This window comes from Nelumbo nucifera, chromosome 1, assembly GCF_055504915.1.
Source record: "Nelumbo nucifera cultivar China Antique chromosome 1, China Antique-T2T, whole genome shotgun sequence".
In the NCBI taxonomy this organism is placed as follows: Eukaryota; Viridiplantae; Streptophyta; class Magnoliopsida; order Proteales; family Nelumbonaceae; genus Nelumbo; species Nelumbo nucifera.
Window position 1 is genome coordinate 7,669,916 of NC_142649.1, and position 14,118 is coordinate 7,684,033.

Genomic DNA, 14,118 nt, shown 5'->3' on the forward strand with positions numbered 1-14,118 from the left:
AATAAAATAATACCATTCTTCCATCAAACCCTACCTAAAATTTTCAACCCCTTCTGGCTCTCCTAATTAACAAAGTAGGGGTTTAAATTAAATGAATTTTCTGTTTAACCAAAATATAAGACAATAGTTATGGCCACATTAATTAAATTAAAGGTGGTCATGCAAAGTCAGCAGAAAACAGGTGTCAAAACAGTGTTGGCCCTCTTCAACAATATTCATTAAAGCATAAATTTTATATTAAATGTTATTTTTAATTCCTTTGGCATGAGGAGGGATGGGGAAATGAGGGGCCAATCAAGGTTTTTTGTGTTTTTTTAAGGATAAATTAGAGAGTGCCACCTTAATTATACTATAGGGTAGTGACACTTAAGCTTGAACTTTCATTTGTGATAGACACCGACCCTCTGTTTGAAGCCTAATAAGGCCAAATTTATTCAACTCAAAAAATATAATATCAAGGACTCTCGACCAAGCATGCATGAATACAACAGTCAACAGATAGAAAGAAAGAGAATATGTAGCTATATTATTATTACGGACCACCATGTTTGCAGCTCTTGGTATGGCTAGATAAAAGGCAAACACTTAAACCCTACCATGTCCATAGTGCTAAATCTAAGGGACCATTTGGGTTTGAATATAATTTGGCATGTCAATAGATGGTGATGCTGTGCAATCCGGACACTTCGAGCTGGCGAAAACCTGGCTCCTAACTGGGGACGAACGGTGCCTGAAACGAAGAGGAAGGTGAAGAATTCCCGGGGAGCTCACCCGGCGGGAACACTCCGATGCTTAAGTTAGAACTCTGAGAGAACTAAAGAATACAAAGAGAGAGCTAAGAGTGAGATGACGCAAGTTCAGTACCTTGGCTCCTCGAGGGTCGGGGTCTTTTTATATTGGGGATCTCTCAAATCAGGCGTAACCGCCTGAGTCGAGGTGGCGGATGCGGGCAGCCATTGCAGGGTACGGATCTGTCAGGCATGCCACATTTGGCAGAAGTGGCAGGCACGATGCCGCCTGACAAGAGACGTGGGCGCAACCTCCAGATTCGGCAGGTACTATTGTCAGGTAGATCTTTCCTGCAGGTTGCCGAGCTACTTTGCATTGAGCTAACTTGGTCCAAGCTACCTTACGCCGGGGTGCTGGGGGTACGCCGAGGTGCATATGCTTGAGGCGAACCTTAGGTAAGTATGGACAGGAGTGTTAATGGTGCTGACTCGAAGTGTTTCCACTTCGGGATACCTAGCTGCAGGTCAGGGTGTTCCCTTCTCAAGAAGGAAGAGCTCGGGGCTCATTGGGAGGAGCTTGGGTCTTAAGAGGAGCTCGGGACTCCTTGCTTGGAGGGAGCTCGGGGTGCTCCACCCTTACAGAGAATTCGGGTAAGCTGGGTGTTACTTCCCGGCGAGTTGCCACATCCACCGAGTTGCCCGGCCGGGCTCCGGCGAGTTCGTTATGCCGAGTTATGGCCAAGCCGTCACGCTGAGTTGTCACTTATGCCAGGTCATGTCCACGTGTCCCTGTGCTACGAGTTCAGGCCAAATCACCCCCCATCAATTGCCCTCGACTCCCCGTGTTGGGGGTTCTGACCCAGCGTGGGGAGTTCGCGGTGCGTCGGATGGATTTGGCTCGGAGCTCAGGCCTTTTTGTCAGGCAGCTCATTGGTCGGACCAGTTCACTGCTCGGCTCAATCAAGAGCAACCTGGATCGCGTACAGTCTACGCGCGGACGTCACGCGATCTATGGACTCCGCGGACGTCAAAAAATGTGCTAAACCGATTTCGCCTCGGGGGTCGCGTAGCCGGTTTTCTTGAGAGCCGGCAGATCGTCTTGATCTTGACCATTGATGCCTGAGCATAGTGGCTATAAATAGTGGGGGTCTTGGTCATTTTTCTCTCGCCATAAGCTCTCAGCATTCGTCAAGAGCTCGCATCTAAGGTCTCCAGCTCAGGTCAATTCTCCCCAGTTCGATTGCTTTTCCTTGGTGAGTCCCCTTAGCTTTTCTTTCAGTTTCCTTATTTCTTCTAGTTCGTTTCTTTCTATTACCATGTCTAGTATCGATAGTCAACTGGATGAGCCTGAGGTGGGTACCTCGACTCAGGGTGGTCCAACCGAAGTCCAGTCTTCTCATGAGGCGCAAAAGGCCTCGGGTAATCTGGCATCCACCTCTCACCGAGGTCGGATGCTAGATAAGTTCGGTCCTTCCATCATGACCCTGGAGAGACTCCGGTACCTTATCCGGCAGTACAATCTCCCCAATGAGTACACTTACAGCTTGTTCGCGGGTAACTTCCCTTGGGAGCACGGTCCTGACGAGATCGTGATCTTTAGGGAGCAGCTCATAGCCGGGCTCCGCCTTCCTCTTCATCCTCTCATCGTAGAGGTCTTAAAACATTTCAACATCGCCCTAGACCAGCTCCACCCAAACTCCACCCATAACGTGGTCTAGACCATCTCCCTCTGCTTTGACTACGCCCTCCCCATAGACTTAGATATTTTTTGCTCAATCTTGTTAATAAAGAAGAGCGCTTCAAGCGTTCTCCTCGAGCACAGGCGGTTCTACTACCTGTCCACCCGCCCGGGCTTCAAGTTACTACACAAGCTTCCTAGCAAAGTTCCGGCCTGGAAGCAGGACTACTTTGTAGTCCGGAACACCGCGGGGTGGCCCTTCCCCACTCATTGGAGGGCGGCTATTCAGGACCCCGATGTCATACTGGACAAGAAGACAAGGGAGACGCTCCAGTCATGGGCTGAGCTCGGGTTTAATTACAAGGATTATATCACCGAGAGCAAGCTCATACAAGCCGGCTTGAGCCCGGGTAGGTTGTCTTACTTTGTACCTTGCTTAAATAGCTAGTACTTTCGAGATTACTAATGTCGAGCTATGTTGTAGGACCCATGGAAGAAGAGAAGCTTAAGGGGGAGAGGCTTTTCCGCCAAATGAAAGGGAGAAAGAAGCAAGCTGCCAAGAGAGCTCGGGTCGAGTCTCCACAACTCCCCACCTCTGAGCCCGAGCCCCCGCAGGCCCCTACTTCTGAGCTCGAGCTTCCTGATGCCCCTCCGATCATTGACTTGGAGGAGATCTTGCCACCTCGGGAGCCTGAGACGGCGGCAGAGCCCTTTCCTAGGGCAGTTGTGGAGCCCGAGGTCGCCACCGAGGCCACTAATGCAACTGTTGAAGCCTCCACTGAGCCCGTTCGCGCAGCTGAGACGGCAATTTCTAGCTCAGGGAGTCAAGAGGGAGCCCGGAGCATTCTGATCCCACGGTGCAGCCTTCGGAAGAGTAAGAGGGCTGTCTACGCCGAAGAGGTCTCCGACTGGGCCGACCTCACTCTTGCTCAGCTCGGAGCCCGGGATGCCACCCACTCAATGGAGGTAAGTTCTATCACTTCAAAGAGTCCCCCTGTCTTCTCATTTTTTTTAGCCACTGCCTCTCTGGTGCTAATCGACCTTCTCTTGTCAGGTGAACTCCGTCGTGCACGCCCTGACCCTTCAGTCTAAAAGGTACCTGAAAAGGGCTCTGGCTGCCGAAGACTCAGCTCGCGCAGCCCACTCCGATATGAGGGCAGCTTGCTGTCAAATCCATCGGCTGGAGAGCGATGCTACAGCCCAGAAGAACTTCATAGGGGCACTGCTGGTGGAGAAGGAAGAGTTGGCGTGCGAGAGGGATGGGCTGAGGAGCGAACTGAACGTCCTCCGGGCAGACAAGGAGGCCTTAGAGCTCGAGGTGAAAGGCCTTAAGGAGGATAAAGGGGTCCTGAAGCATGAGGTGGAGTTCCTCAAGGCCGATATTGAGGAGAAAACTGAGATCTTCAACCAGGCCATAGAGGAGACCAAGGTTAAGGCCACCCTAGACTATGTCAGATCGGACAAGTTTGACGCCGTGCTGACGAAGGTCTATCGTAAGGGCTTCAAGCTTAGTAGGTGGTTGATAAGGCACACATACTGGACAAGAAGACACGAACGCCACCACCACTTCGCGGATCACGAACGAGATAGCCCGCCAGGCCACAGAGGACCCGGATTCTAAAGAGGAGAGTGGTGACGAAGAGGCAGATGCCACCGACCTGGCAGAAGCTCCTAAGGAGGTCCCGAGTAAAAATGACCAGTCCCCCAAATAGTTTGTGTAGTCCTTGTACCTTGAGCCTGTGAGCTCAGTTTTAGTTTCTTTTTTTTTTTCTTTTTTACCGAGCTTGTTGTATGGAACTCTCAATCAATGAATTTCGCTTTTTTGCTAAGTACTGCGCAGTTTATACTTTTGCTAGAGTGACTGCTTTATCCGAACTGTTGAGTGTCCGAAGTGGGGTTTTTCATCTATCGCCTCCCCGAACTGTCTCCTAGTACCTTGTAGGGGTGGTTTTTATAACGTACACCGAGGTGAGTGACATAGTAAGGCATATGCCCGAATTGTCTTCCAATACTTGGCTTGTTGGTTGTCCCTAGCGGGTCCAACCCGTTGTATGCCGAGGTGGGCTAAGCGCCGTAGGGTCCATACCCGAGCTGCTTGCTTCCTTGGCATACTATGCACTGCAGTGCCGAGGCCCTTGGTTAGCTCAGCGTTTTAGCCCTTTGGTTCGGGGGAGTGACTTAGTCACTCCCTCCTAGAGTCTGCCCATGCCGAAGAGACGACTGGGTCTTATAGGGCCGAGGTCATCGTTAGCTCGGCATTTTGGCCCTTAGGCTCTGGAAGCGACTACGGTCCACCCCCTCCTAGAGTTTGCCCATGCCGAAGAGGCAATTGGGTCTTATAGTGTCGAGGTCATCGTTAGCTCGGCATTTTGGCCCTTGGGCTCAGAGAGCGACTTGTAGTTCACTTAGCTCGGCGATCATGGGTAATATTGCCTTAAGTTGATAATGTTCCATGCTTGAGGTACTTTTTTTCTCTTCTAGGGTTTCGAGCTCGTATGTACCTTCCCCGAGCACCCACTTTACTCGGTAGGGTCCTTCCCAATTAGGGCCGAGCTTACCAATGCCGGGCTCAGGCACCATAACTTTACGAAGAACCAGGTTTCCGACGCAGAAGTTCCACTTTTTTACCTTGGTGTTATAGTACCGAGCTACTCTTTGCTGGTAGGCCGCGGTTCTGATATATGCAAGGTCCCACACCTCGTCAAGTTGGTCGAGGTTGGTGCATAGCTCATCTTCATTTGCCTTGTCATCATATGCTTCTAGTCGTAGCGTGGGGACCTCGATCTCGGCTGGGATGACTGCTTCAGTGCCGTAAGTGAGATTGAAGGGAGTCTCACCTATTGCGGTCTTTACTGTGGTCCGATAAGCCCATAATACGCTGAGCAGCTCATCTGCCCATAGTCCCTTAGCTTGGTCTAGGCGTGCCTTTAGTCCGGGAGGATAGCTCTGTTCGTGACTTTCGCTTGACCGTTTGCTTGAGGGTGTGCCACCGAGGTGAAGTTCTGTTGAATTCCCATGTCTTGGCACCAGTTTTTGAATTTGATGTCCTCGAACTGCTTACCGTTGTCAGAGATCAGTACCCGAGGTAGTCCGAAACGGCACACTATGCTCTTCTTGAAGAAGTTCTGCACATTCCGAGCTGTGATTGTCGTGAGGGGTTCAACCTCAACCCACTTAGTGAAATAATCGACTGCCACCACTAGGAACCTTCTTTGCCCTATTGCTGGTGGGAATGACCCGAGTATGTCGATCCCCCACTTTGTGAATGGCCATGGGCTAGTGAGGTACTTTAGGTCGGCGGCAGGCTGGTGGTGGATGTTGGCGTGCTTCTGACACTTGTCGCATCTTTTGACGAGCTCGGTCGCGTCTTCCTTCACCGTTGGCCAGTAGTACCCCTGTCGCAGTGCTTTCTAGGCGAGGGCCCTGCCCCCCAAGTGTCTGCCGCACAGGCCCTCATGAGTATCGCGGAGGACGAGCTCAGCCTCAGAGGGTCGCAAACAGCGCAGATAGGGGAGCGTGTAGGATCTTTGGTACAGCCGTTCGTCTATCATGACGTATTTGGCTGCCTGACGCTCTACCCTCTGGTGGCATTACGATCTACAGGGAGGGTTTCGTGTAGCAAGAAGCTTGCGAGCGGATCGATCCAGCTCGGCTCTACTTGAACGATGGGAGCGACCTTCTCTGCCCCCCCCCCCCGAGAATGCTACGCCGAGGTAAGTTCTCTATATACATGGTTCTCATGGTGTTATCACTAGTGCTGGCTAACTGGGTCAAGGCATCGGCTTCAGCGTTCTCTGATCTCGGGATCCGCTGGATGAAGTGTGACTGGAAGTTGAGCAGAGCCCCTCTTACTTTGGATAAGTAAGATATCATGGTTGGTTCGCAAGCTTCGTACTCACCCATAACCTGGTTGACCATGAGCTGAGAATCACTACAGATGACAATGTGCTTGGCTTTCACCTCGTTTGCTAGATTCAGCCCGACTAGTAACGCCTCGTACTCTGCTTCGTTGTTGGATGCCGCGAACTCAAAGCGTAGTGCATACTCCAGTTTCACACCGCTTGGCCCATACAGAACGATCCCAGCTCCGCTGCCCTGCTGGTTTGACGAGCCATCTACGTGAAGGATCCAGGGCTCCTCATCCCAATTCGCGCTTTGTCTAACTAGGAGAGATGGCAAGCTGGTTTCTACTTCACGGTGCCCGAGCTGAATCGGCCTGAGAACCTCGGGCTCGCCCGAGCTGGGGGCCTCGTGTTCGGCCGACTTGGTAAGGACGATGATGGTGTGAGCTTGGAAGTATGGATGGAGCTTCCGAGCTACAATGACTAGTGCATAGGCTAGCTTTTCTATCTCTGGGTACCTCGTCTCTGCTCCCTGCAACACTTTACTAACATAGTAGACGGGTCGTTGGACCCGATCTACTTCTCCTATTAGTACCAAGCTGACCACCTCGTTACTTGCCGAGAGGTACAGCTCTAAAACATCACCCACTTCGGGTCGGGTTAAGACTGGGATGTTGGCGAGGTACTTCTTGAGCTCGTCGAACGCGAGCTGGCACTCTTCAGTCCTTTTGAAGCCTTTGCTTTTTATTGCCCTAAAGAAAGGCAAGCAACGGTCTGCCGACTTGGACATGAAACGACTCAGAGCGGCTAAACGACCATTCAACTTCTAAATCTCCTTCAATTTCCGGGGTGGTTTCATTTCTAGGATAGCCTTAATTTTGTCCGGGTTAGCCTCAATGCCGTGCCGGTTAACGATGTACCCTAGGAATTTACCCGAGGTGACACCGAAGACACACTTATTCGGGTTCAATTTCATATTAAACTTACGCAGAATTTCAAAAACTGAATGCAAATTTTGTATTAAATCATGTGAAAATTGGATTTTGACGACCATGTTGTCCACATAACATTTTATCTTCCTGCCAATTAATGGCTCAAATAATTTATTTACAAATCTCTAAAAGGTTGCCCCGGCATTTTTCAACCCAAAGGGCATGACCATGTAACAGTACAGGCCGAGCTCGGTTATGAAGGCAGTCTTTTCTTCGTCAGTTGGGTCCATCCTGATCTAGTTGTAGCCCGAATAGGCGTCTAAGAAACTCAGCAACTCATGCCCTGAGGTCGCGTCCACCAGACGGTTGATCCTAGGTAGTGGGAAGCAGTCCTTCAGGCAACCTCGGTTCAGGTTGGTATAATCGACGCACATGCGCCACTTACCGTTATCCTTTTTTACCAGAACGGGGTTGGCGACCCAGCTCGGGTAATGGATTTCCCTGATAAAGTCGGCTACGAGGAGCTTCCCGACCTCCTAGTCGACTGCCCTCCATCGCTCTAGGGCTAAGTTGCGTTTCTTCTGTCTAACGGGCCTAACTACAGGATCAGTATTCAGCTTGTGAGTTATGATGCTAGGGTCTATGCCGGGCATCCCTGCCGCAGACCATGCAAAAACATCTAAATTTTTAAGTAAGAAACTTACTAGTTGGGATCGCAAAGGCTCCTCAACAGAAGCGCCGATCTGAAGTGCCCGAGCTGGGTCTTCTGTCGATGCCGGGATGGAGATAGTCTCTTCTGTGGGTGCAGCTCGCTCCTCGTACTGCTCCGTAGGTCACTCCAGCTCGAGGTCATCGGCCACCTTGGCTTTCCCTTTGAGGGCGGTGACATAACACTTGCGAGACTCAAGCTAGTCACCTTGCGCTATCCCGATTCCAAAGTCCGTGGGGAACTTCATTGCCAAATAATAAGTGGAGACCACAGCACGTGGGGCATGGGTGATCGGCCGACCTACTATGGCATTGTACAGGGAGGGGGTTGCAACCACTAAGAAGTCGTGTTTGAGCCTCACTATGCTAGGCCAGGTGCCGACTTCCACAGGTACTGTAATCCTTCCCAGGGGCCTGACTTCCTCTCCGTTGAAGCCTACCAAGGGAGTATTTGAGGGCTTCAAGTCGCTTTCTTGGAGCTAGAGCTGGTCGAATGCTGCTTTGAAAAGAATATTCGTCGAGCTGCCCGAGTCGACGAGGACGTGCCTGACTTCAAAATCATTAATCTTTATCTTTATGACGAGCACGTCATCATGGGGGTAGTGGACCCCGTGCGCGTCGTCCTCTGTGAATAAGATCAGGTCTTCGGTCCTTGGCCGCTTTGGGGGATTCTGCTCTTCCCTAGCGGCCTCGCGAGCTGATGCCCGAGCTGCTGCCGAAGTGCAGCCCGCGACAATTGAACCTCCGACAATCACGTGGATAGTCCCCCGAACCGGTCTCTCTTCCAGGGGCTGCCTCTGTGGTTGCTTTATTATTATTATTATTATTATTATTATTATTATTATTATTATTATTATTATTATTATTATTATTATTATTATTTTGTACAAAATTTCTCAAGTATCTGCGACGGATGAGCTCCTCTATCTCGTCGCGTAGGTTTTTATAGTTTTCGGTACTATGACTGTGGTCTTATGGAAATTACAATACCAATTTTTATTCCTTACATTAGGGTCTCCTTCAACTGAGGTGGCCACTTCACATATGGGACATCCTTGATGGCCATAAGGATCTCGGCCCGCTTCGCGTTCAGGGGCGTGTAGTTCGTCCTTTCTACTGTTGGAGCTCGGAAAGGTTGTCCTGGCCTTGCCCCCCGAGCTTGGTCCTTCTTCTACTCGGTCACAGTCTTGGACTGATTAACAACCACATGCCACTTGAATTCTTTATGGGTGATGCTGCATGGCCGCAGTGAGCCGAACTGCGGGGTCCAGGTCGGGTATTTGCAAACAAGCATCATTGAACCGCTTGATATAGCTTCGGATGGACTCCCCTTCCTTCTGGACTATGCTAAGGAGGCTCTCTTGAGTTCTTAGGCATCTCTTGTTGGTGACAAAATGGGAAACGAAGACTTGCATGAACTGCGCCCATCTTCTTATCGATCTGGGCGCAACGTTTCTGTACCATGTGCGGGCTACCCCTTTGAAGGTGGTGGAGAAAGCCACGCACATACAGGATTCACTGGCCCTTGCCAGGTACCTTTGGGACTAGAAGGCATCCACATGGTCGTTCGGGTCGAAGGATCCGTCATACTTATCCAGTAGGGGAAGCTTGAAGTCCTTCGGCATAGGAACAACAAGAAGTTCTGGCGACAGCGGAGAAGGAACTGAAAGAAGTGGAGTAACTTTTACTTCGCCCGAGCTTACCTCTTCCTTACCCCGGAGCTCGGGTAGATCGTGAGTGGGAGCTCGGCGAGCTCGGCGGCACCTCCGCTGCTTCCTTGCTGGTTCAGCGTTGGTGCTGCTGACTTCGGTATTACCGAGCTCGATGGGCCCAAGGAGGGCCTCAGACTACTATTGGTAGCTGCGAACTGAGGGGCCTTGCCTCAAGTCTGCGACCAGCACCTCGAACTGGTTTTCAGCAAGTAGGAGCTCGAATTGCGAATGCTGAGGCGACGCTGGCCTAACTGGCTGGGAGGCCCCCGACCTGACTGCAGGCTGTGAGGCAGGGGTAGTTGGTCTCTCTTTCCCGCCGCGAGACGATGCTGAGGTCTCTCCCCGGCAAGAAGGAAGTTCATTCCGACGGCGGGGTTTGGTTTGTTGCGCGGCCGGATGCCGAGGAGGGAGTGACTGTTGGGCCTGAGGCAGTGGGGGAAATTTTTGTTGATACTGATACTGGGAAACTTGGTGCAACACTTGCTGCTGATAAAGTTGAAGCTGTTGGAATTGTTGCATTTGAGCTTGCATAGCTCGCATGCATTGCATCAGGTCCTCAAGCTGGCTTTGGCTGGCCACCGGAGGGATGATGGAGGGTTCAACGAAGGTTGTTCCGATCGTGGAAGAAAGTGGAATGTTCACAGGTGCCACTGTCTGAGGCACATTCAGACTGGGAACTCCATCCGCAGAAAGGGGGCCGGTGAACTATCCAATGCAGATAGTGGGAAGCTGGAGTTGTTCCTCAGAGGCGTTTCGGTTTGCCCCTCGTCCGACATTGCTGGAAGAAGCCATGGATGCTGAGTTCTGAGAGTTGCAGAGATTGGAGGAAGGCTTTTTGAAGCGATTCCCACAGACGGTGCCAAATGATGTTGCGCGATCCGGGCACTCCTAACTGGCAGAAACCTGGCTCCTAGCTACGGACGGACGGTGCCTAAGACGAAGAGGAAGGTGAAGAATTCCCGGGGAGCTCACCCGGCGGGAACACTCCAATGATTAAGTTAGAACTCTGGGAGAATTGAAGAATACAAAGAGAGAGCTAAGAGTAAGATGGCGCAAGTTCAGTAGCTTGGCTCCTCATGGGTCGGGGTCTTTTTATATTGGGGATCTCTCAAATTAGGTGTAATCGCCTCTGCCACAGCCGTTACTGCCAGAGATGAGGTGGCAGATGCGGGCAGCCGTTGCAGGGTACGGACCTGTCAGGCGTGACACGTCTGGCAGAAGTGGCAGGCACGACGCCGCCTGACAAGAGACGTGGGCACAGCCTCCAGATTCGGCAGGTACTATTGTCAGGAAAATCTTGCCTGCAGGTTGCTGAGCTACTTTGCATCGAGCTGCCTTGGTCTGAGCTACCTTACGCCGGGATGTTGGGGGTACGCCGAGGTGCTTATGCTTGAGGCGATCCTTAGGTAAGTATGGAGAGGAGTTTTAATGGTGCTGACTCGAAGTGTTTCCACTTCAGGATACCTAGCTGCAGGTCGGGGTGTTCCCTTCTCAGGAAGGAAGAGCTCGGGGTTCATTGGGAGGAGCTCGGGACTCCTTGCTTGGAGGGAGCTCTGGGCACTCCACCCTTAGAGAGAATTCGGGTAAGTTGGGTGTTACTTCCCGGCGAGTTGCCACATCCACCGAGTTGCTCGACCAGGCTCCGACGAGTTCGTTATACCGAATTATGGCTAGGCCATCACGCTGAGTTATCACTTATGTCAGGTCATGTCCACATGTCCCCATTCTACGAGGTCGGGCCAAATCACCCCATCAGATGGTATGACTGCATAGATGGCAAACACACTTTAACCCTACCATCTCCATGGCCTATTAATGTTAGTGCAAAAGGCTATGGACGGTTTGATAACAGCTGAAATGGCTGAACTGAATGATTTATTGGTTTCTCTTTTATTTAATTAATAAGCTTTTAATTAAGAGGTTATGCCGAAGCTAATTTATTCCAATACTTTATATCCACTTAAAGACCAAGTAATAATTAATTATTTAGATGGGCAGCAATAATTCATTCAGTTCAGCCACCTCATTCATTATCAAATGGTCAATGGGCTTCAAATAAAAGAACGGCCACCAAGTGAGGATGGATATTCATTCCATTCGTTCAAAATGAAAAATAACAACACAATAGAAAAAGTGTGGAATCTCACCCAATGACTATTAGACATGCAGTTTGCTATGCTTTTTAAGCCAGAATGCATCGCATATTTGGCGAGATAATGAGCACAGTTGCTTAAGCCAAATGCTAGAATTTCATTGAATAATGCTAACATAATAACAACGATGAACAAACAAGATACCAACAACTTATATCAGAAAAACCAAACAAGAATGGTGAACGGTTTATCCACGTCCTGAACTACTAAGGCCTGGTTCTTTTTTTTGGGGGAAATAGGAGAGGGAAAAGTTAGTCAATGAGAATCTATTGATCAATTTTACAGTGTTCTTTTTTCCAATAAGCTCTAGGCTCATGACAAAGTTAGTTTTCTCGAGTAAGTGATTTCATCTCCTAGATGAGTAAGTAACCATTTCACTTACAAGAAAAAAAAAAGTTTATAAGATATAATAAGACAAGTTTATCTATTCTAACATTGGCTTTTTACTGGGTAAAAAATCATTATATAACTTATTTAGGAATCAAAAGAACATGGATAAGTGAATTTATCTGGATAAATGTTATATCTAAGCATTAGGGGTGAACATCATATGAACCCTCTACAAAATGATGCCACAACATCAAGTCATGCCAACAACAATAAACAAATGCCTTCAACAAAGAACATACCTCGGCCAGCACAGAGGAAACGCTTCTACATAGACCACAACCGCCCCCTTTGGTACTAGGAAGTAGGAACAGAAACCCCACCAGCTACCACATAGACGATTTTGTTTACCATATCAGCATGTGCAGCCAATGAACATTTGAAATGTAGGGAGAAGAGAACGAACCCATTTTTTCATGTTTGGCCCTCAGTGGGTGCAGGTAGATCGTAGAGGTGTAAAATGGACCATGTCGGGCCGGCCGTCCTAGGCCATGCTGCCCTCCCCTGGGATAACTTGGGGGGTCGGCCCAGCACAGCCCACGGCCCAAGCCCGTGTAGGCCCATGTCGTGTCGTGTCGTGCCATGGGCCAGGTCGGGCTATGGGCCGGGGGCCGGGCCAAAGCTATTTATTTAAAAAAAAATTGAAAAAACTTAAAATTTTAATTTTATATGAATTTTGATATATACAATAATTAAATAAATTAGTATAATAAAATTGAAAACAATTGTTTATTTCATTAATATATTATTATATAATTATAATTTATATTATATTATATAATACATAAATATATAAATAATATATATGGGTCGTGTAGGCATGCAGGCCATAAGTGGCATGGTCAGCTCGATCATGCCATGCTGGCCTGGCCCACAGACCTAAAACCCCAGGCCCAGCACGACCCACACAATCATGCTAGGCCTAGCACGGCACGCACGTCGTCGTACTGGGCCGTGCCAGGCCGGTCCAAAGTTGGATTGGGCCGTGTTGAGTGACAGACAACACGACCCGATTTACACCTCTAGGTGAATGCCAATGGTTTTAGGGCACGTGCAGAGTTTTTGTAGGGAGGAGATCCTATATCCAGAGTAAGTGGGTTGGTTAGGGAGCCCAATGTGGAATCTGTCATTCATGAGTAGCGGGCAAGGAGTTCACTTTTGCTCCTATTATAAGATGGGAAATGGCCTTATTGACCTCTTCACGGGCCGGGCTGGGCATTGCCTCTTTATCAATAGAAAATGTCCAGGCCTGAGCCTAAAGCTTGTTCTGCATATAAAATGTTTTATTTTTTGTGTAATTTAATAAATTAATTCATATTTTCTGAATAAAAAATCAACATTTGATAATAACTTTATAAATAAATACATATTATATATATTTATTTATTATATATAAATAATGTATATTTCTATTATATGTAATAATATCAAATTGGACTCGGGCCTAGGCCAGACTTATTTGAAAAAGCCTGAGCCCGCGGGCCTAAAATTTTGTTCAAACCTGAAAAATATTGGGTCGAACCAAGCCGGCCAGTCAACTACCTGGCCCATGAACAGGTCTAATCGACAACTTTGTTGGTTTTGTTTCTAAAAATAAAAAACAACTGCCATTCTTGCAAAAGTAATATAATTTTGTTGACATGGATTTGTCGACAAAACCAAAAAAAAAAAAATCTAAGTTGGTAAGCTGATGAAGCTTTGGATTTTATTAAGTTCCAATTCTAGGAAAGTCGGCAGAACAGCTATGCCTAAGAAAGAGAACAAGCAAGCCGTGTACCAAACAATATAGTTAATTTCAATACTTTAGCCAGTGGGCTTAAATAAACATCTCTTTGTGAATGCATGTTTGGCATCCACTGGATTGAAGTGGTTCTACAGTCATACTTGAAAAGCTGATAAGTGCTTTACATAACCAATTCCACTCTCTCTCCCCTATTTTTCAAAATTCATTATTTATTTGTTGGTCTAATGAAAATGG